This window comes from Schistocerca gregaria, chromosome 11 (genome assembly GCF_023897955.1).
Source record: "Schistocerca gregaria isolate iqSchGreg1 chromosome 11, iqSchGreg1.2, whole genome shotgun sequence".
Taxonomy (NCBI): Eukaryota; Metazoa; Arthropoda; class Insecta; order Orthoptera; family Acrididae; genus Schistocerca; species Schistocerca gregaria.
The window spans coordinates 68,901,021-68,922,482 of NC_064930.1; the positions used below are offsets into that span (position 1 = coordinate 68,901,021).

At 42.7% G+C, this 21,462-nt stretch overlaps 1 protein-coding gene across 1 annotated transcript in view; it reads right to left on the reverse strand.

The window, feature by feature from the left end:
• The window catches only part of LOC126295210 (plexin domain-containing protein 1), a 1,111,099-nt gene that overhangs the window by 266,635 nt on the left and 823,002 nt on the right, over nucleotides 1-21,462 (reverse strand). The gene's annotated exons all lie outside the window — the stretch shown is intronic.

A 21,462-nucleotide genomic window follows, 5' to 3' on the forward strand; every position in this document is an offset into this window, starting at 1 on the left:
TTGTATTTTTTTGGTTCTAATAAAACCCCATGTTATTGCAAGCATGTGTGTCAATTTGTACCTCTCTATCTACATTTTTCCGTGATTTATTCAGTTTTCAAATTCTTACTGACTTTTTGATCACCTAGTACTTCTTGTTCCTTACAAAATGTTACCCGAGTGCAAGCATTAGTCTAATTTATTTACAGTGGTGACTCGTTAGGAAGATCACTAATTCTGACACTCGAGGGATGTGTGTTCTTAGTCTTCCGCGGTGGCATGCCTGAATAAAATCTGCCCAGCAGTGTCACTTCAGGTAGAACACTCGAGCTTTCAATAGCTGTTTGTGCTGTCATCGTCAGGAGTAAGAAACCATCGACCGGCGGCTTTTTATCTCCCAATAACGATAGCTGAGACAGTTGTCGGTAGCTCAACTGTTTTATTCCTAGTGACACAGCTGGTAATACGAGGAGATTTTAGTATCTCTGGAGGGAATTCAACTGTTTATTGAAGTCAAGAAATGTATAAAGTCATATTGGTACAAATCACTGAGAGACTTTGCTTCAGAAAAAAACGGTCACCCTCACACAGGATATGTTTCTCACTTATAAAGCACACTAGACTTTGTGTCTGTCGTAGTTGCTGCTTGCTCTGAAATGACCTGTTACATCTCATTCTGATTTGCAACTCTAGCGCTCTAGTGACAGTTCTTTGCTGCATCTGCAGTGCAAGTCTCAATTTATTTGCAAAAACAGATGCATGTAAAACAGTCTATTTGCAATTGGCAAAGAAGAATGAAAAAAATTGTGAAGAGGATTCTGGACTCATCGTCGGCTTGAAGAGAGAATTGCTGGTAGAGGAACACAAACAACATAATACTCTGCGATATGAGGGGGGATCAAATATAAATGGGATTTTTCTTCCTGAACATTAACAGTTGGTAGGACTGGCCCCGTGCTTCTGCTATGCTTAGGCGGGACCGTTACAAGTGAGGAGAGCTTGCTGTTAGATATTTCCCGCCGTTTTGTCAGTAACGCTCGTGGTGTCTGAGCAACATTGAACAATGCGTAATTATCAGACTTCTTGCTCGTGAGGAGTTACAGCAACGGAAATTTGTCAAAGATTGACTGCGCAGTTCGATGATTAAACATTACCAAGGATGTGTGTGTTTGCCGGGCATAACAATTTCAAGTAAGAACAAGAACATGCGGATAAATCAGCAACATTATCGCCATCTGCGGACCAGGCAAAAACATTTGTGCGGTTGAAGACATCGACGACGATCGACGGGTGAGAGTATCAGAAATTGCACAAAAAAGTCTGAATTAGTTATGGGAGCTATCAAGCAATCATCACAAACCACTTACAGTTCCGTAAAGTGTGTTTCAGGTGGATCTCTAAACATTTGACTGAAAATCTGAAGTTGAGACGTTTGGAGGTCTGTCAGAGGCTTACAGCAATCTTTGCCCCATACTGCAGCTCTGTCTCCAAGCTACAGGAAATGTGCTGGACTACACTTGATCATCCTCTTTACAGCCTGGACTTATCCCCTGTGATTTCCATTTATTCGAACAGCTTAAAGAAGCTCTAGGAGGATGACGATTTGAAGATGAAGATGACAAAAGACTGTGGAAGGCTTCGTGCGCAACTGGCTAGCGACACAACCTAGTCCTTTTTATGATGAGGCATCAAAAAGTTGCCTGTACGCTGGGACAAATGCATTTCCAAAGCAGGAGACTATGTGGAAAAATAAATTATAATTGCCTTGAGTTTTTCAATAAATGAATCTAAATAAAAAATAAAATTCCATTTAAATTTGATCGCCCCTAGTACACACTAGTAGAAGTTGTTCATTAACTCAATTGAATCTCCATTGCATTTATAATTTTAAGTCAAAATAGTGAAAGTATAGTGTCTAATATTAGTTTGCACGTGCATAATATCCACATTTTTGATGTTGTATTTACTACCATCATTCTGCATGAAAGGGCTTCATCACAAGTGTTTAGAGATCAGGATTCGTTTCGCAATTTCATTTGAATGGAAGCAGAAATTGTTTTCAGAGCTGCTCACTGTAATTGAAAAAGATTTTTACCAGCTAGATACAAACATGAGGCAGTGCATAAATCCATGAAAAATGTGTGTATATTTTACACAAATAGCAAAATCTTCCCATTTGTAACTTGTTTACTTTCTGGTGTCGATTGACAGTAACATTAAAATTTCTGGCTACTGGGAAAACATTCCAGTAGTTGGTCTTTGTAATAAGAATTGCAAGAAATACATTATTTACATTAAGTAATGTTGACTATTAAAGACAGCAAAAGTTGCATATCAGTGCACACTCCGCTGCAGAGCGAATATTTCATTCTGGAAACATCGCCCAAGCTGTGGCTAAGCTGTGCCTCCGCAGTATTATTTCTTCCAGGAGTGCTAGTTGTGCAAGGTTTGCAGGAGAGCTTGTGTGACGTCTGGAAGGTAGGAGACGAGATACTGGCAGAATTGAAGCCGTGAGGACAGGACGTGAGCTGTGCTCGTGTAGCTCACACGGTAGAGCACTTGCCCACGAAAGCAAAGGTCCTGAGTTCGAGTCTTGGACTGGCACACAGTTATAATCTGCCAGGAAGCTTCATACCGGCGCAAAATCCACTGCAGAGTGAAAATTTCATTCTGGAATGTGGAAGAAGTTTTAAGCAGGTCTGCCAACATTCTCATTATAGCTCTCAATGCTGTCATTGCGCTGTAGCTTCAACGTGGCTGCTGAGCCTCTGTTACATAGCGTACATAAGGTAACAACTGTGTCTATAAACTTCATTATTTGATATTGAAATGTGAAACATTGTACCAAAAAGACAGGCTTTTGATAGGATTAATATTGTGCTGTAGCACTGAACAGTATAATTTCATAGCATACAAGTTATAACACTAAAAGCACACATACGGGAAGCCTTCAGCTACCAATATGTAGTTTCTTGTAATAAAATAACGTTGTACATAAAATTGCGCGTCCTCAAGAGATTCTCAATGTGTTGATGGTTTGAAACGGTTTATATTTGTACCACATTCTGCGCAATTAAAAAAAAAACTTCTAACAATATGGCTGCTTGTGGCATGAAACCGATGCTGTACCTCATTGGCCATGTACCTCTCCACAAGGCAAAACGTGCTTCGCAGTATAGTGGAATGTGGAATTTCCTACTGTGATGTTAGCAGCTCCTCATCCACGTACGTTTTCATGTACTGTGAGAGGGCTGCTTGTGGAGATTCTAGGAACTGCATTGTATGTTGACCTATTTGATGCTCTGTTGCAGTAACGTATAGCACACACTGATGTCACAAAACTGTTAATTGTCTGTGTGTTCTCAGGCTCAAAGTCTGTTTACTATTGCATGATTGTGAATGCAACAAAGTGTAACTTATGCATGAGAATTTGTGACGTATCTGTGAATCCACCATAAGTACAAATGTAAAGGTGGAATTTTTAATTTTATAAAATATGTAAATATGGATCCATATTTGAACACATTTTGTGGATCATCACCAAATATACAATTTCCAGTTCCAAGTACTGTACAAAATACAGTAGAAATGTAACCTGAAATTTTAAATTTCTAATGAAGTAAAATGTAATAATTTGAAAAAAAGATGTAAATAACTGTTATGAAAATAGGTCAGTGGTGATATGATACATCTCTATGAAGATGTTTCGTAGCACTGGGTTGAGGAAATGCTGCACCTTGTGAACAATCAGTTCCCCAGAAGCGTGTATGTTCACTTTACCTCGTAAATAAATTCCGGTTGCTGTTCTTATAGTTAATCACTTTTGTGATCCTGCCATGCAGAGTCATGGAGCCATGAAGTTGGATTTATTCACCTTGTTCTGACAAGGGCCCTGGAAAATGTCTTCAATCTGTCCAAATTATCAAATGACTTAAACAATTTAGTGTTGATTCTTCCGTATTTTATGCACAATGTTAACCTTGCGCAGTTTTGGTTAGAATAGTGGGTGAACAGTTCAATTTAACTTCGTAGCTCAATGACAGATTATATATAATCAACAAATGACATGTTTATGTAACAAACTTTCAAGTGATTTTGAATTGTTTACATTCTTGCATGAACTGCTTTGGTCCTTGGCCTACCAAGATGCCATCAAACAACAGCAGTTGCAAGAGTTCACTTGTTATCGCACCCTGGGAATGTCTAGAAGTGATCTGACTTAACACCTCTCCTCCAAATTAATTTTTTCTCCAGTTTTGACTATCCAACCTGTTCGTGATTTATTGGGGCTTCTTGTATACAAATACAATGGTGACCAAAATTAAAGCAACAAGCCACTATTTCCCAATCAATGCCTAATTCACGATATAATCGTACAAATTGTCAACAGATGGCCATATGATTGCATGGAAGGTGGCAGTGTGGTGTCTGACAACCACGCCAATGATGACAGGACACACATCAATGGGGTAGTGTTTGCTAGGTAGTCCCACATCCACAATCGCTGTGTACACAGTCTCTCAGTGTGGTAGGGCACAGAGAAGACATATACCAGACTTTGCTTTGGAGGGCCATAAGAAGAATGGAAGGACAACAGCCCCAAACTGAAGTGACTTGTGTTTCTTGGATGTGGCGAAAGTTTATAGAGGCCGAAACTGTATCCCGAAGACCAGGGTAGGGCCAATGATGTGTAACATCAGAAAAAGAGCATCATTATTTGGTTGTAAGGGCACAACAGTACTGCCTTAGTACATCAATAGTAGCATATGTGGGCGGGCAAATAATGGAAACTTGTTAATAATTGCTGCTTGAATAACTGGAAAAAAATTGATTGGAAAGAATAGCTGAAATAAATTGGAAGGTAATTTATAAATTTGTTCACATATCCTGAGTAGATCAACAGACCTTAAATATCAATATTCATAATTTTCATTACGTACTGCTTCACATTAATTCCATTGTGCGTAGCCCTGATTATAACAATGCCTGTGCAGGATCCCCGCACTCACAAATTCCTCTTGTCTGCTCTGAACCTCCTGATGTGGCATCTCGACGGCAGACGAAATGACGAACAGACGGACGGTCGCCCTGAATGTACGAATAAACTTTGCTTTCCTAATAACTTTTTATAACACTTTTAATACACGGTTGAAATACACATTTTTAAGCAATACTGGCACGATGGATCTAAGTATACGTCCATATGTCACCACTTATAAAAACAAACAGGTGAAGATACCGGAATTAATAAATTAAAGAGCATATTTCTTCTTCCTTTTTTTTCATGTCGATCTATCAAAAGATTATCCTTGTCACGAAAACAATTCGTTAGTTTCTTTGTTGCGGTCTATAAGTCATTTAGTTTTCATTTAGCTTACATGTATAAAAAGAAAAAAAAATATGAATCAATATAATTGTCCCCCACTGTGCACTGACATCATACGGAGGTGCACGGTGTCTGAGCTCATTTCCCTGTTTGAGGGTTGATAATCCTGGCCAGTATGCGCATAGCCTTTATTTTCGGCCATTGGAGTTGTCCTGAATGGTTATCAATTTATATGGGCATGTCAGCTTCAGTTGTTGTTGTCCTGAATGGTTATCAATTTATATGGGTATGTCAGCTTCATTTGTTGTAGTGGTCTTCAGTCCTGAGACTGGTTTGATGCAGCTCTCCATGCTACTCTATCCTGTGCAAGCTTCATCATCTCCCAGTACCTACTGCAGCCTACATCCTGAATCTGCATCTGCTTAGTGTATTCATCTCTTGGTCTCCCTCTACGATTTTTACCCTCCACGCTACCCTCCAATACCAAATTGGTGATCCCTTGATGCCTCAGAACATGCCCTACCAACCGGTCCCTCCTTCTTGTCAAGTTGTGCCACAAACTCCTCTTCTCCCCTATTCTATTCAATACCTCCTCATTAGTTACGTGATCTACCCATCTAATCTACGGTATTCTTCTGTAGCACCACATTTCGAAAGCTTCTATTCTCTTCTTGTCTAAACTATTTATCGTCCATGTTTCACTTCCATACATGGCTACACTCCATACAAAGACTTTCAGAAACGACTTCCTGACACTTGAATCTTTCTCCTGATAACGACGTCCTCCTGAGTAGTCCCCACCTGGAGATCAGAATGGGGGACTATTTTACCTCCGGAATATTTTACCCAAGAGGACGCCATCATCATTTAATCATACAGTAAAGCTGCATGCCCTCGGGAAAAATTATGGCTGTAGTTTCCCCTTGCTTTCAGCCGTTCACAGTACCAGCACAGTAAGGCCGTTTTGGATAGTGTTAAAAGGCCAGATCAGTCAATCATCCAGACTGTTTCCCCTGCAACTGCTGAAAAGGCCTCTGCCCCTCTTCAGGAACCAAACGTTTGTCTCGCCTCTCAACGGATACCCCTCCGTTGTGTTTGCACCTACAACACATACAAATATAGGTTTAGTCAGCATCTGCACAGTGTTTAGGTTACGAAGCATGCGCATGCAGCGCAACATCCGTTATCGTTCCAGTTCACGCTCACATGTTCGATACGAGGCCAGAGTCTCTGTGTTGCTTTTACTGCACAAATTCGTGAAGCTCGTGTTCAGCAGTGATTCCTTTTACAATCTTTGCGGTGACAACTGGTTTCCGTATCAGCAGCCTGAGGAATTTATTTCACCTCGGCACTCTTACTTATTGGAGACACCAGCTGTACATCCGACATCCGTTGACAAGGAAGTTCCATGCCACTTTTAAGATGTTGTCGAACACTGAAAGTTTGTGTTACACAAAGTATTGCCATCTTTAGTTTATCATGCGCAGACCCACGTATGTCACACGCACACTTGACACTTTGCAGCCAGGTTTCACATGTTGCTTTTGAGCATCCTTCATGCAGTTGCATCATGTAAATTTTCTGTAGTGTCATTTCCACATACTAAACACATAACATACTAAAATAGAATTACAAAATACACTTATACTATTCATTCACTGATGTGCCATTATCATCACTTATATACATTATAGCCTGTAACATATTTTCTCCCCTTTATAGAAAAAGTGTCAGTGCTTGTCATTTTGCTTTCGTTTTCGTTACATTATTAGATTCCAATTATATGAGTACACATTTTACTCTCGTTTTTTTTATACATTCTTCATGTAACATTCATACAATAACAGATTCTGTTTTCATAAATGGACATATTTTATTTCAGTTTACAATCACATCTTGTCAGGGCATATTTACCAATTCCAAAGAAGTAAACAATAGTTGCTACAATATACAGGGTGCTCCATTGATCGTGTCCGGGCCAAATATTTCACGAAATAAGCATCAAACAAAAAAAGTACAAAGAATGAAACTTGTGCAGCTTGAAGCAGGAAACCATAAAGTGTTATGGTTGGCCCGCTAGATGGCGATGCCGCAGGTCAATGGATATCAACTGAATTTTTTTAAAAATAGCAACCTACATTTTTTATTACATATTCGTGTAGTATGTAAAGAAACATGAATGTTTTAGTTGGACCACTTTTTTTCGCTTTGTGTTAGATGGTGCTGTAATAGTCGCAAACATATGGCTCATAATTTTAGACGAACAGTTGGAAACGGGTAGGTTTTTTGAATTAAAATACAGAACGTAGGTATGTTTGAACATTTTATTTCGGTTGTTCCAGTGTCATACATGTACCTTTGTGAACTTATCATTTCTGAGAACGCATGCTGTTACAGCATGATTATCTGTAAATACCACATTATGCAATAAATGCTCAAAATAATGTCCGTCAACCCTCAGTGCATTTGGCAATACGTGTAACTACATTCCTCTCAACAGTGAGTAGTTCGCCTTCCATAATGTTTGCACATGCATTGACAATGCGCTGACTCATGTTGTCAGGCATTGTCCGTGGAACATGATAGCAAATATCCTTTAACTTTCCCCACAGAAAGAAATCAGGGACGCCACATCCGGTGAATGTGCAGGCCACCGTATGGTGCTTCGACGACCAATCCACCTCTCACGAAATACACTATTCAGTACCTCTTCAACCGCACGCGAGCTATGTTGTTGTTGTTGTTGGGATGTTTAAGGGGGACTAAACAGCTAAGGTCATCAGTCCCCGCGAGCTATGTGCCGGACATCCATCACGTTGAAAGTACATCGCCATTCTGTCATGCAGTGAAACATCTTGTAGTAACATTGGTAAAACATAACATAGGAAATCAGCGTACGTTGCACCTTTTAGGTTGCCATCGATAAAATGGCGGCCAATTATCCTTCCCCCCATTATGCCGCACCATACATTAACCTGCCAAGGCCGCTGATGTTTGACTTGTCGCAGCCATCGTGCATTTTCCGTTGCCCAGCAGTGCAAATTATGCCGGTTTACGTTACCGCTGTTGGTGAATGACGCTTCGTCACTAAATAGAATGCGTGCAAAAAATCTGCCACTGGCCCGTAATTTCTCTTGTGCCCAGTGGCAGAACTGTACACGATGTTTCAGAATCGTCGCCATGCAATTCCTGGTGCGTGGAAATATGTGGTATGTGTACAATCGATGTTGATGTAGCATTCTCAACACTGACGTTTTTGAGATTCACGATTCTCGCGCAATTTGTCTGCTACTGATGTGCGGATTAGCCGCGACAGCAGCTAAAACACCATTTTGGGCATCATCATTTACTGTAGGTCATGTTTGATGTTTCACATGTGGCTGAACACTTCCTTTTTCCTTAAATAACATAACTATCCGGCGAACGGTCCGGTCACTTAACGCTACTTGGATGATGTCGTCCAGGATACTGAGCACCATACATAGCACACGCCAATTGGGCATTTTGATCATATAGCCATACATCAACACAATATTGACCTTTTCCGCAATTGGTAAATGGTCCATTTTAACACGGATAATGTATCACGAAGCAAATACCGTCCACACTGGCGGAATGTGAGTGATATCATGTACTTATACGTTTGTGACTATTACAGCGCCATCTGTCACAAAGCGAAAAAAGTGGTCCAACTAAAACATTAATATTTCTTTACGTACTACACGAATATGTAATAAAAATGGGGGTTCCTATTTTTAAAAAACGCAGTTGATGTGCGTTTGACCTATGGCAACGCCATCTAGCGGGCCAACGCTAGCGCCATCTGGTTTCCCCCTTCACGCTAGACGAGTTTCATTCTTTGTAGTTTCTTCGTTTGATGCTTATTTCGTGAGATATTTGGCTCGACCACAATCAATGGACCACCCTGTATACTACGCGCCACTGGGATAACTGCGTGACCTCGCCCCTCTAGCATTCTCCAGGAAGCAGCAACCCACTACAGGGTTGAGAAAATTCCACGGAAAGTCATTTATGTGCTCAGTTAAGTCTCGTTAATAGACTTAACTGTGATCCCAACAACAAAATAGTTTGTTGTTTATAAACACAACTCGAATCCGACGACACCAATCATATCAAATAATTATTCAGTGTTTAAAAGTTCAGCTCAATATTAACTTATGTTCATTGTATAAAGGACAACCATTTCATGTGCTGAGGTGTACAGAGTTGTATCATTAATACGATATGTTACATACAATGTGCGTAAAAATATGTTTACATAAGTAACAAACATGCATAAAAATTCAATTTAAATCAGGTGTTTGACACTCATGGGTAGTCGACACTCACAGTAATTATATTTCAGTCCCTTGAGTATTTGGTAGTGCAGGACCTTAGTTCAGCACCATGATATGTGACGTACTGCAATTTTTTTCTTCTTCACATACTTTCGCACTTACATTTACTTGCGGTGCGATGCTTTCTTATGTTAATATGACAGTACCTAACACTGTACAATCAATTATCTTTATTCACTTTAGGGCGTGTTGATGCACTGTTACCTGGAAGAAAAAAAAACCTTAATACTAACTTAAAAGTAAATCTTCATAAATAAGTGTATAGCAGCACAATGGCTACTAACACCTTTTTCATATATTCAGCCAGGTATTCATTCACTTCAGTGTGCAATTGTGCTGTCACAAAACTTATTTAATGTCATGTGTGTGTCTCTACTTACCTTATAAACATGGAAGATAAAGTGTATTAGAGGCGTGGTGCAACCTCTTATTCAGTTTGCTACTTATACTGTACTCGGTTGTTTACCTGTTGCAAGACTTTTGTCGTCCATGAAGTATAATCACTCTGTTCCCTTTCAATACTTAAATTTGTAAATGTTGTACATATATAGATATACTGCATATAGCAGCTTGTTTAAGAAAATACAGTGTAGCGTTCCTTTCCTGTGTATATAATCTGTTTACCTTATCTTTGTATGTGTGTATTGTGTAGATCGCCGTAGTTGTAGTATAGACTCTGTGCCCCTGTTCATTCAATAAGCTTTAAAAATGCTAGTGCAGGCTGTAGGTCACCAGCTTTATTTGTTTTGGGTGCTCCAACACTCCCAGATTTGTCTGTCTAACATCGCTGCGAGTTGTGTATTGCATTGCACTCTACTGTGCATTTCGCAAGTTCGATTATGTGTGTACAAGTGGACTACGCACCAAGGCGAAGTGTGGTATTTAGAAATTCTTCGTTGTTACAGCCACTCATCTTATTGTTTATACATTTGACATATAGAAAAAAATACAAACAAAAATTTCCCTTATCAACAACAACATAAGTTCTGGAATGTGACTTTCCTGCATCCTATATCTAATACAATTTTCCATATATACAACTTAGAGGGTATACATCCCTTCTTTCAATATTTAAACGTTCTCAAGTCTTTGTGTGGGTAAAGGCCCGTGTCTTTAGCCGTGTCGGTGTGTGCCGATTTGTATGCTCCCGGATTTATTACATATGGTCCGGTGTATAGTAATTCCCTCTTACGGTTCAGTTTTCCAATATTTGTTGATTTGGTATGTTTTGTTCTGTATAAAATCTACATCTGCATCTACATCCATACTTCGCAAGCCGCCTGACGGTGTGTGGCGGAGGGTACTTTGAGGACCTCTATCGGTTCTCCCTTCTATTCCAGTCTCGTATTGTTCGTGGAAAGAAAGATTGTCGGTATGCCTCTGTGTGGGCTCTAATCTCTCTGTTTTTATCCTCATTGTCTCCTCGCGAGATATACGTAGGCGGGAGCAATATACTGCTTGACTCCTCGGTGAAGGTATGTTCTCGAAACTCCAACAAAGTCCTTACCGAGCTACTGAGTGCCTCTCCTGCAGAGTCTTCCACTGGAGTTTCTCATCTCCATAATGCTTTCGCGATTACCAAATGATCCTGTAACGATGCGCGCTGCTCTCCGTTGGATCTTCTCCATCTCTTCTATCAACCCTATCTGGTACGGATCCCATACTGCTGAGCAGTATTTGAGCAGTGGGTGAACAAGTGTACTGTAACCTACTTCCTTTGTTTTCGGATTGCATTTCCTTAGGATTCTTCCAATGAATCTGTCTGGCATCTGCTTTACCGACGATCAACTTATATGATCATTCCATTTTCAATCACTCCTAATGCCTACTCCTAGATAATTTATGGAATTAACTGCTTCCAGTTGCTGACCTGCTATATTGTAGCTAAATGGTAAAGGATCTTTCTCCTTATGTATTCGCAGCACATTACACTTTGTGTTGTACGTATCAGCTTCCTGTCACAAATTCCTTTCCTATATTTAGACGAGCTTTCAAGGTTGATTACTGCTAGTCGTATTTTATCATCTAGTGATAACTCCTATATCGGTATCTTGGGCAGTGGTTTCTCCCACTTGTCTGCTTTTTTGCGACTGAACATCAGCTCATTTGGTTGTGAATCTAGTTTATGTATGGGGAAGGTGAGCCCGTCCGGTTAGCTGTGTAGTCTAACACACGGCTTTCTGGATTTGGAAGAAGCGCTTGGTCCTTGGCACGAATCCACCCAGTGGACTAGTGTCGAGGTCCGGTGAGCTGGCCAGTCTGTGGATGGTTTTTAGGCGGTTTTCCGTCTGCCTCGGCGAATGCGGGTTGGTTCTCCTTATTCCACCTCAGCTACACTATGTCGGCGATTGCTACGCAAACAAGTTCTCCAAGTACACATACACCACCATTACTCTGCCACGAAAACATAGGGGTTACATTTGTCTGGCGTGAGACGTTCCGGGGGGGGGGGGGGGGGTCTACTGGGGGCCGAACTGCACAATAACCCGGAAAGAGTGGTGCGATGTGGGGCGGCGGAGGGGTGAAGTGGACTGCGGTAGTCGTCGTGGGGTTGTGGACCACTGCGGCTGCGACAGGGACATAGCCTCTCCTTCGTTTCTAGACCCCCGGTTAACATACAATACAATGGGAAAGTTTGTAATCAACTTGTAAGAAGGGAGTAACATATTCAATCCAAACAATAATACTTGAAATTCGAATTTCGTGCCCCCACATATGAAGGCGGTATACTTTCTTTTTGTACACAAAATCCTTAATGATAACTGGTCTTTTTCTCAAATACATGTACATAAGCGAGTATCAGTTCCCTATGTTCCACATGCTGTTCTTCAGACAAGTACTTTGATTCACTTACCTTTGTGTTTATTGTGGCTGAGCAGTTCTAGGCGCTACAGTCTGGAACCGCGTGACCGCTATGGTCGCAGGTTCGTATCCTGCCTCGGGCATGGATGTGTGTGATGTCCTTAGGTTGGTTAGGTTTAGGTAGTTCCAAGTTCTAGGGGACTGATGACCATAGATGTTAAGTCCCATAGTGCTCAGAGCCATTTGAACCAAGCCATTCGGAGGAACCCTGACAGCAATGTCAACATGTTGAATAATACTTTTTGTGCAGCCACAGGACATCGTGTTACGACTCAAACTGTGCCCAAAAGGCTGCATGATTCGCAACTTCACTCCCGATGTCTGTGGCGAGGTCCATCTTTGCAATCATGCAGCGCGGTACAGATGGGCCCAACAACATGCCGAATGGTCCGCTTAGGATTGGCATCACGTTCTCTTCACCGATGAGGGTCGCATATGCCTTCAGGAAGACAATCGTCAGAGGAGTGTTTGGGAGCAACCCGGTCAGGCTGAACGCCTTAGACACACTGTCGAGCGAGTGCAGCGAGGTGGAGGTTCCCTGATGTTTTGAGGTGGCATTATGTGGGGTCGTTGTACGCCGCTGGTGATCACGGAAGGCGCCGTAATGGCTGTGTGATAGTGAATGACACCCTCCAAACGACAGTGCAACCATATCGTCAGCAGTTTGAGTAGGCATTCGTCTTCATGGATGACAATTCGCGCCCTCATCATGCACATCTTGTGAATGACTTCCTTCAGGATAACGACATCGCTCGACTATCGAACATGCCTGGAATAGATTGAAAAGGGCTGTTTATGGACGAAGTGACCCACCAATCACTCTGAGGGATCTATGCCGAATCGCCGTTGAGGAGTGGGAAAATCTGGACCAGCAGTGCCTTGATAAACTTGTGGATAGTTTGCCACGACGAATACCGGCATGCTTCAATGCAAGAGGATGTACTACTGAGCATAAGATGTATCCTTATGAGGGAATTCCACAAGATCTCCAGGAATTCTAACCTACCCGTGCATACGACCTGCCACTTTCAAATCGTAAAAAGACCGAGATCACGTCATCTAACTCAGTGCGATGCTGCTGACATGGTTGCTAAGGATTTCAAGCCCCTTGAAGAATGGAAACGTCGGTGGGAAGCAGTGACAGATGTGTACCTCAGGTGCTAAACTTCCAAGTCGATTCGACCTACCATGCAAGACTGGACTACCCTCAACAGATTTCGTACCAGCCACGGCAGATACGGGGATGCTCTCTTTAAGTGGAAGAAGCTGCCTGATCCAGCCTGAATGCAGGATTCGAGCCTATCACGGTGCCGAAGAGGGCTCCCAGATAGCAACTCCAGATGCAGTGCACCGGATTGAGGGACAGGATATTCAGTTGTAAAGCCAAATTTAAGTTTCTTATGTGTAAATGTGTACATATGTATATGTATATTTAATTTTATGGTATGTCTGCATTAGCCATACGCTAAAATAATAAATATATCTGAGCCGTGCGTGGCTCACAATTGTGACTTGTCCTTCCTGCAATTCTTAAACGGCGGGAATATTTTTTTAGTTTCCGTTAATGTCTCTGGAGCCACTATCCTTCCTCGCCTTCGCTGTCCGTGACTGGCAGCACTAGCGTTATCTATAGTAGGTTCGTGTTGTTATAGTTCAATTCTTTTATTTTGGCGGTTCGCGCATGCCCGCCCAGACGCGGGAGATTGCTGCGTTGCCAGTTGTACGCGCCGAGAGAAGCAGCGCCATAGTACAGTATAGTTCGCAAACTTACGTTTAGGGGGGAGCGCGAAGTTTATGAAGTAAAGCCATCACGGCCGCATTAACCCTTTCGCTGCTACAGAGACGTGCTCCCCACATTCCGCATCACTTCACTGCTCGCCTGTGCAGACAAATGGTGTTTCGACTGCTTTGACACATTTTATCATTCGATTTCACAAAAACTTATTTGGCATAACACTTTGATTTTTACACATCTTCTTGGCTGATACCTCCCCCTCATAAATGATTTGATTTTGTTTCAATGTTCAACGCACTTATTGTACAGCATTAGATGTAGTAAAACATTGCACGAAATTTTGAGGAGTTTGCAGAGGCAAAAGTCCATAGTTTATACTTTCCGTATGGTCGATTTTAGTTGCCACTAGAAATGAAAAAAATTACGTTCAAACGAATAAAATTAATGAAGTAAGACACTTCGATATTGTTTTTAAATAAAGAAAATATTAATCACCGAACAAGGTTTGAACTCAGAACCTTTTGCTTGGCAGCCTTACGCTTTTTTTTCTGCTAACGCAGCTCGTCATTCAACTGACCTCCCGGAGGACTCTAAAATGTCACGCACAATACCGACAACATTGTTGGTATGACTATGAATTACTCACGCTTTGTCGAAGTGCAATAGGAAATAAACAATTATTGCTGTTCTTCATTGCGAAAAAGCAGTTAGTGAGAATGATACAAACACCTTTCCTTGCTATCCCCTGAATTAGGAGGCTTATTGCTTGTTTGGTTTAATTAATTAATAGACTATGAAGCAATTAGTATAAAGAATGTTTTATCCAAACTTTCTATAAAACAAAGTCTGCTATCAAGACACTGCTTTTGTTCAATTACTTTATTTATGACTGAACGTCCATGCAGTCAAGCTCTGGCAACGTCGTTCTCTGTTCATTGGCTGACTGTGTTTTGTGACGTCAGGTGCGCAGAACGAACCTAAACTCGGCCTCCGTTGTAAATGACGCGCACTTTATCTGTGGAGCGACCGCGAGTATTTCCGGCCGGACAGGAGAGGGGAGTCGGTGAAGTGAGTCGGTGCAGTGAGTCGGCAGAGTCAGTTGGAAGGCAACCACTCGCATGTTAGTCAGTCGGCTCTGAGTCTCAGTCACTTTTGTCTTGTGGACTGAGTCAGGTTCGTCATTACTCAGCTTTTGGAGGAGTTGGCAGAAGAAGCGGGCAGGTCGGCACGGTGCAAGTACGTGCCGGGACTGTGGTCGACGCAGATGGAGGACCGTTGGTGGTGGGTCGGCTGGTCGTCGGATGGTGACATGTGGTCTGCTGAGCACTGACACCAGTATCAGTCGGGAAGAGTTGGCAGCCAGCGACAGTCGGGTCCGTACGGTGTTAGTATTCGCCGGGACCACTGTCGGCGAAAGTGGGCTGCCGTCGGTCGTTTGCTCGGCCGGACGTCTCATTCGACGTCGTTTCGGATCCTCATCGTGAACACCATTTTCCGAGTCGGGATGTGGTTAGACCTTGTCGGTTCATCGGAACTGAGTAGCGACGTAGTCCCCACAGCGCGAAGTAAGTCCGGGGCTTTTGGCGGAGGGCACGCGCTGTTGCATTTGGAGATGCTAGCTGTGTGAGCGACTTTTCGCTTTCCTCCGAAGCAGTATGTTCAAGTTGAATAATTAGTTAATTCTACTTAAATCTCGGCTGTTTCGATTTTTTCGTTATTTGTGGATTGTAGTTTCCTCAGCCGTTCATGCATGTGTCTTGTTCCCTAGAACCTGCAGTCTTCTTCCGTAGTGATTTGACAGTCGTGACTGTATTCTTTAAACTTGTCTTGAGTGGTGTTTGATGTCTTGATCTTGGCGAGGCCGAATTTCAACTTATAGGTATCTCGTTATCGGGTGATAATTTTCATTATTTGTGCAGTTGGATCTGACGGTTGGAAAACGGTTGGATTGTCGGTCGGGCGTAAACTGTCCCTAGATTGTGCTGCCTTCTCGTATCTGACCTTACGCTTTGGCTGCCTGTCTCACCCAAACATGCGCTAGTGTTTTAATCCCAGGCCGACCCTTGCAACCTTCTCACAAGGGAACCTCCCCATCGCACCACCTTCAGATTTAGTTATAAGTTGGCACAGTGGATAGACCTTGAAAACTGAACACAGATCAATCGAGAAAAGAGGAAGAAGTTGTGTGGAATTGTGAAAAAAAAATTAAGCAAAATATACAAACTGAGTAGTTCATGAGCAAGATAGGCAACATCAAGGATAATGCAGGATTAGGAGCGCTGTGGTCCCGTGGTTAGCATCAACGGCTGTAGACAAGAGATCCTTGGTTCAAATCTTCCGACTAATGAAAATTTTAATTTTTTATCTTCAGACAATTATTACCTGTCCGTCCGATGTGATCACTTTTTTGGGAGTGATTATCACATCCACTAGAAAACCTAAATCGTGCAAGGTAGAAGAATCGTTTTACCCATTCGCCAAGTGTACAAGTTAGGTGGGTCGACAACATATTCCTCTCATGTGACACACTTGCCGTCACCAGTGTAGTACAGAATATATCAGACATGTTTTCCTGTGGAGGAATCGGGCGATCAAATGTTTTCGGTTCACATTGGAGAGGCACGTCCTTTAGTCTACTAATCGCACAGTTTTGCGGTGCGGTCACAAAAGACAGACACTAAAGTTATTACAGTGAACAGAGACGTCAATGAACGGACAGATCATAACTTTGAGAAAATAAAGAAAGTATACTTTTCACTCGAGGGAAAACTTGAACTGAAGACCTCTCGTTCCGCAGCTGCTCACGCTAACCACGGGACCACGGCACTCCTAACCTCACCTTGTCCTTGATGTTGCCTATCTTGCTCATGGACTACTCAGTTTGCATATTTTGCTTATGTTTTTCATAGTTCCACACAACTTCTTCGTTTTTCTCGATTGGTCTGTGCTCAGTTTTTCAAGGCCTATCCACTGTGCCAACTTATAACTAAATCTGAGGGGGGTGCGATGGGGAGGTTCCCTTGTGAGCACCGCTCCTTGTGTTTCCTTTTTAGTCTTAAGTACTCTGTGTGGCCTTCAGCCGAGTTTTAACTTATTAAAATTGCAAGGTCCCTTTTTCTTAAGCCAAAAAAATGTTTCTTGTTTGGTATGTGGCCTTCAACTGAGTTTCAGCCTTTCAAATTTAAAATTTAAAATTCCTTGTGTCTAGGCCTTAAGCCGTAAATTTCTTTGAAGTTGGTATGTGGCCTTCAACCGAGTTTTCAGCCTTTTTGAACCAAAAGTTGAAAAATTTTGTCTAGGCCTTAAGCTGTAAGAAATATTTTATAGTTTGTATGTGGCTTTCAACAGAGGTTTCCAGCTTAAATTAAAAATTGGAAATTTCTTTGCCTGGGCTTTAAGCCGTGAGATTGTTTGGGTCCCGTATGTGACCTTTAACCTAGTTTAATTGAAATTTAGAAGCTCTTCCCTTTACGCCTTAAGCCATAAAAATTTTTTCTGCATGGTATGTGGCCTTCAGCTGAGTTTTAATATTTCTTAAATTAAAAATTCAAAATCCTTGTCTTGCCCTCAAGTCATAAAATCGTTATTCTTTAGTATGAAGCCTTCAGCCGAGTTTTACACGAAATATTTTAAGATAAGGCCTTCAGCCTTTTCAGATTGAAAGCTCTTCTTCTCAGGTGTTAAGCTGTTAAATTGCTTTGTTGATATGCGGCCTTCAGCCGAGTTTTCAGCCCATTTAATTAAACTTTGAAAATCTTAGTCTCCACCTTAAGCCATAATACTGTTTTTGATTAATGTGTGGCCTTCAGCCAAATTCTATGGGGAAAATTTAAGCTAAGGCTTTCAGCCTATTTATATTGAAGATAATTTTTTTTCTCTAAAGAAGTGAAAACTCCATAAGAACTCCTGTACCTCAGTTCCTTGCTTAGGCATTGTGCGTTGGATTTTCGATGCGTCCTTCAGCCAATCTAAATTAAATCAAAAGAGGTCTTTTGTTAAAATATTGAGAGTTTTTGATTCTTCTTGTGTGTTTCCGTGTTTTAACTAATAAAGCTTATATGTTGAGTGCAACTGACAGTAACTTATTTTGACCCCTTTACACAAATGTAACCTCACCCGCTCAGTCCTGCTGGCACAGGGATTTCATTATCTTCTGAGAATTTTTGGATGCTTTGGAGTGTTGTGCGTTGTGTACAGGGTGATTCAAAATGAGTGGGAGATAAGGTATCCTGTGAGTACAGTAATGACCTTTTTTCCGAAATACACATCTACATTGAAAGGTTATCTCTCGCAGCTCTTATGGACGTTGACAGACGTTTGATGTGGGCTGTATTTGTGAATGGTAGATGTCTATCCAGCGCCTTAGCTGGTGTGAGTCCTGCAGAGATGATGGTACAAGGGTGGTTTGAAAAGTTCTCGGGATCACCTCAAGAGGTCAGCACTAGCGCGACGAATTGTTCACGTGATCTTCATTGGATTGTTGCCTGTAAAAATGTGCTACGTCAGTGCTCTTGGAAGAGAGCTGTGGCGGTGACGTGGTTCTGTTCTTGTTCCCGCGTAGTGACTTGCGAAGATAGAAAAAATCTTGATTGGAGCAGTGATTAAGTACTTCATAAAGAAAGATATGAAAGCAAAGGACATTCGTGCCGATTTCCAGAATACACTGGGGGACTCTGCTCCTTCATATTGAATTGTTGCCAAGTGGGCAAATGAAATTAAATTTGGTAGGGAGAGCTTAGATGATGATCCGCGCAATGGTCGGCCAAGATATGCCATACTCCAGAAATCATTGCAAGAAGTGGTCATTGAGGATCGCCGATTGAAAGTGCGTGAAATTGCTTACTCTTGCCAGACGTGATCTGAAAGGATATATCACATTTTAACTGGAGAATTAGAAATGAAAAAATTATCTGTTACATGGGTGCCGCGACACTTGACAGTGGATCAAAAATGCAAGAGAATGGACGTATCTGAACAATCTTTGGCCCGTTTTAGGAGAAACGAGCAAGATTTTTTGCGATGGTGTGTTACCGCAGATGAAACTTGGGTGCACTACTATAACCCAGAGACAAAACAACAGTCAAAGCAGTAGAAACATGCTTATCGTCCGCCACCAAAGAAAGTAAAGAAAATTCCTTCGGCGGGAAAGGTCATAGCATCAGTGTTCTGGAATGTGTTTGTAGATTATTTCCCCACTGGGCAAACAATTACTGGATAATACTATGGTAACCTCCTGGACAAATTGCAACAAAAGATACGCGAAAAAGGCCAGGTTTATCAAGGAAGAAAGTCATCTTCCATCAAGACAATGCACGCCTGCACACATGTGCAGTCGCCATGGTAAAAGTACACGAATTAATGGTACGAGTTGTTGCCACACCCGCCTTATTCTCCTGATATGGCTCCGTCATACTTCCACCTCTTCCCAAAACTGAAAATTTTTCTTGATAGAGGAAGATTCACTCTAAACAAGGAATTGATTGCCAGAGTTGACAACTATTTTTCAGCCTTGGAGGAAACTCATTTTTGAGAGGGGATCAAGGCACTGGAACATCATTGGACCGAGTGCTTTAATCTACAAGGAGACTACATTGAAAATTTTTAAAAAGTTTCAGTTATGGTAGTACTTTTTTCTATTCTTTTCCGAGAACTTTTCATCTACATCTACACTCCTGGAAATGGAAAAAAGAACACATTGACACCGGTGTGTCAGACCCACCATACTCGCTCCGGACACTGCGAGAGGGCTGTACAAGCAATGATCACACGCACGGCACAGTGGACACACCAGGAACCGCGGTGTTGGCCGTCGAATGGCGCTAGCTGCGCAGCATTTGTGCACCGCCGCCGTCAGTGTCAGCCAGTTTGCCGTGGCATACGGAGCTCCATCGCAGTCTTTAACACTGGTAGCATGCCGCGACAGCGTGGACGTGAACCGTATGTGCAGTTGACGGACTTTGAGCGAGGGCATATAGTGGGCATGCGGGAGGCCGGGTGGACGTACCGCCGAATTGCTCAACACGTGGGGCGTGAGGTCTCCACAGTACATCGATGTTGTCGCCAGTGGTCGGCGGAAGGTGCACGTGCCCGTCGACTTGGGACCGGACCGCAGCGACGCACGGATGCACGCCAAGACCGTAGGATCCTACACAGTGCCGTAGGGGACCGCACCGCCACTTCCCAGCAAATTAGGGACACTGTTGCTCCTGGGGTATCGGCGAGGACCATTCGCAACCGTCTCCATGAAGCTGGGCTACGGTCCCGCACACCGTTAGGCCGTCTTCCGCTCACGCCACAACATCGTGCAGCCCGCCTCCAGTGGTATCGCGACAGGCGTGAATGGAGGGACGAATGGAGATGTGTCGTCTTCAGCGATGAGAGTCGCTTCTGCCTTGGTGCCAATGATGGTCGTATGCGTGTTTGGCGCCGTGCAGGTGAGCGCCACAATCAGGACTGCATACGACCGAGGCACACAGGGCCAACACCCGGCATCATGGTGTGGGGAGTGATCTCCTACACTGGCCGTACACCTCTGGTGATCGTCGAGGGGACACTGAATAGTGCACGGTACATCCAAACCGTCATCGAACCCATCATTCTACCATTCCTAGACCGGCAAGGGAACTTGCTGTTCCAACAGGACAATGCACGGCTGCATGTATCCCGTGCCACCCAACGTGCTCTAGAAGGTGTAAGTCAACTACTTTGGCCAGCAAGATCTCCGGATCTGTCCCCCATTGAGCATGTTTGGGACTGGATGAAGCGTCGTCTCACGCGGTCTGCACGTCCAGCATGAACGCCGGTCCAGCTGAGGCGCCAGGTGGAAATGGCATGGCAAGCCGTTCCACAGGACTACATCCAGCATCTCTACGATCGTCTCCATGGGAGAATAGCAGCCTGCATTGCTGCGAAAGGTGGATATACACTGTACTAGTGCCGACATTGTGCATGCTCTGTTACCTGTGTCTATGTGCCTTTGGTTCTGTCAGTGTTATCATGTGATGTATCTGACCCCAGGAATGTGTCAATAAAGTTTCCCCTTCCTGGGACAATGAGTTCACGGTGTTCTTATTTCAATTTCCAGGAGTATATATTGTAGATAAAGGGTCTTTCTTTCTATGTATTCGCAGCACATTACACTTGTCTACATTGAGATTCAATTGCCATTCCCTGCACCATGTGTCAATTCGCTGCTGATCCTC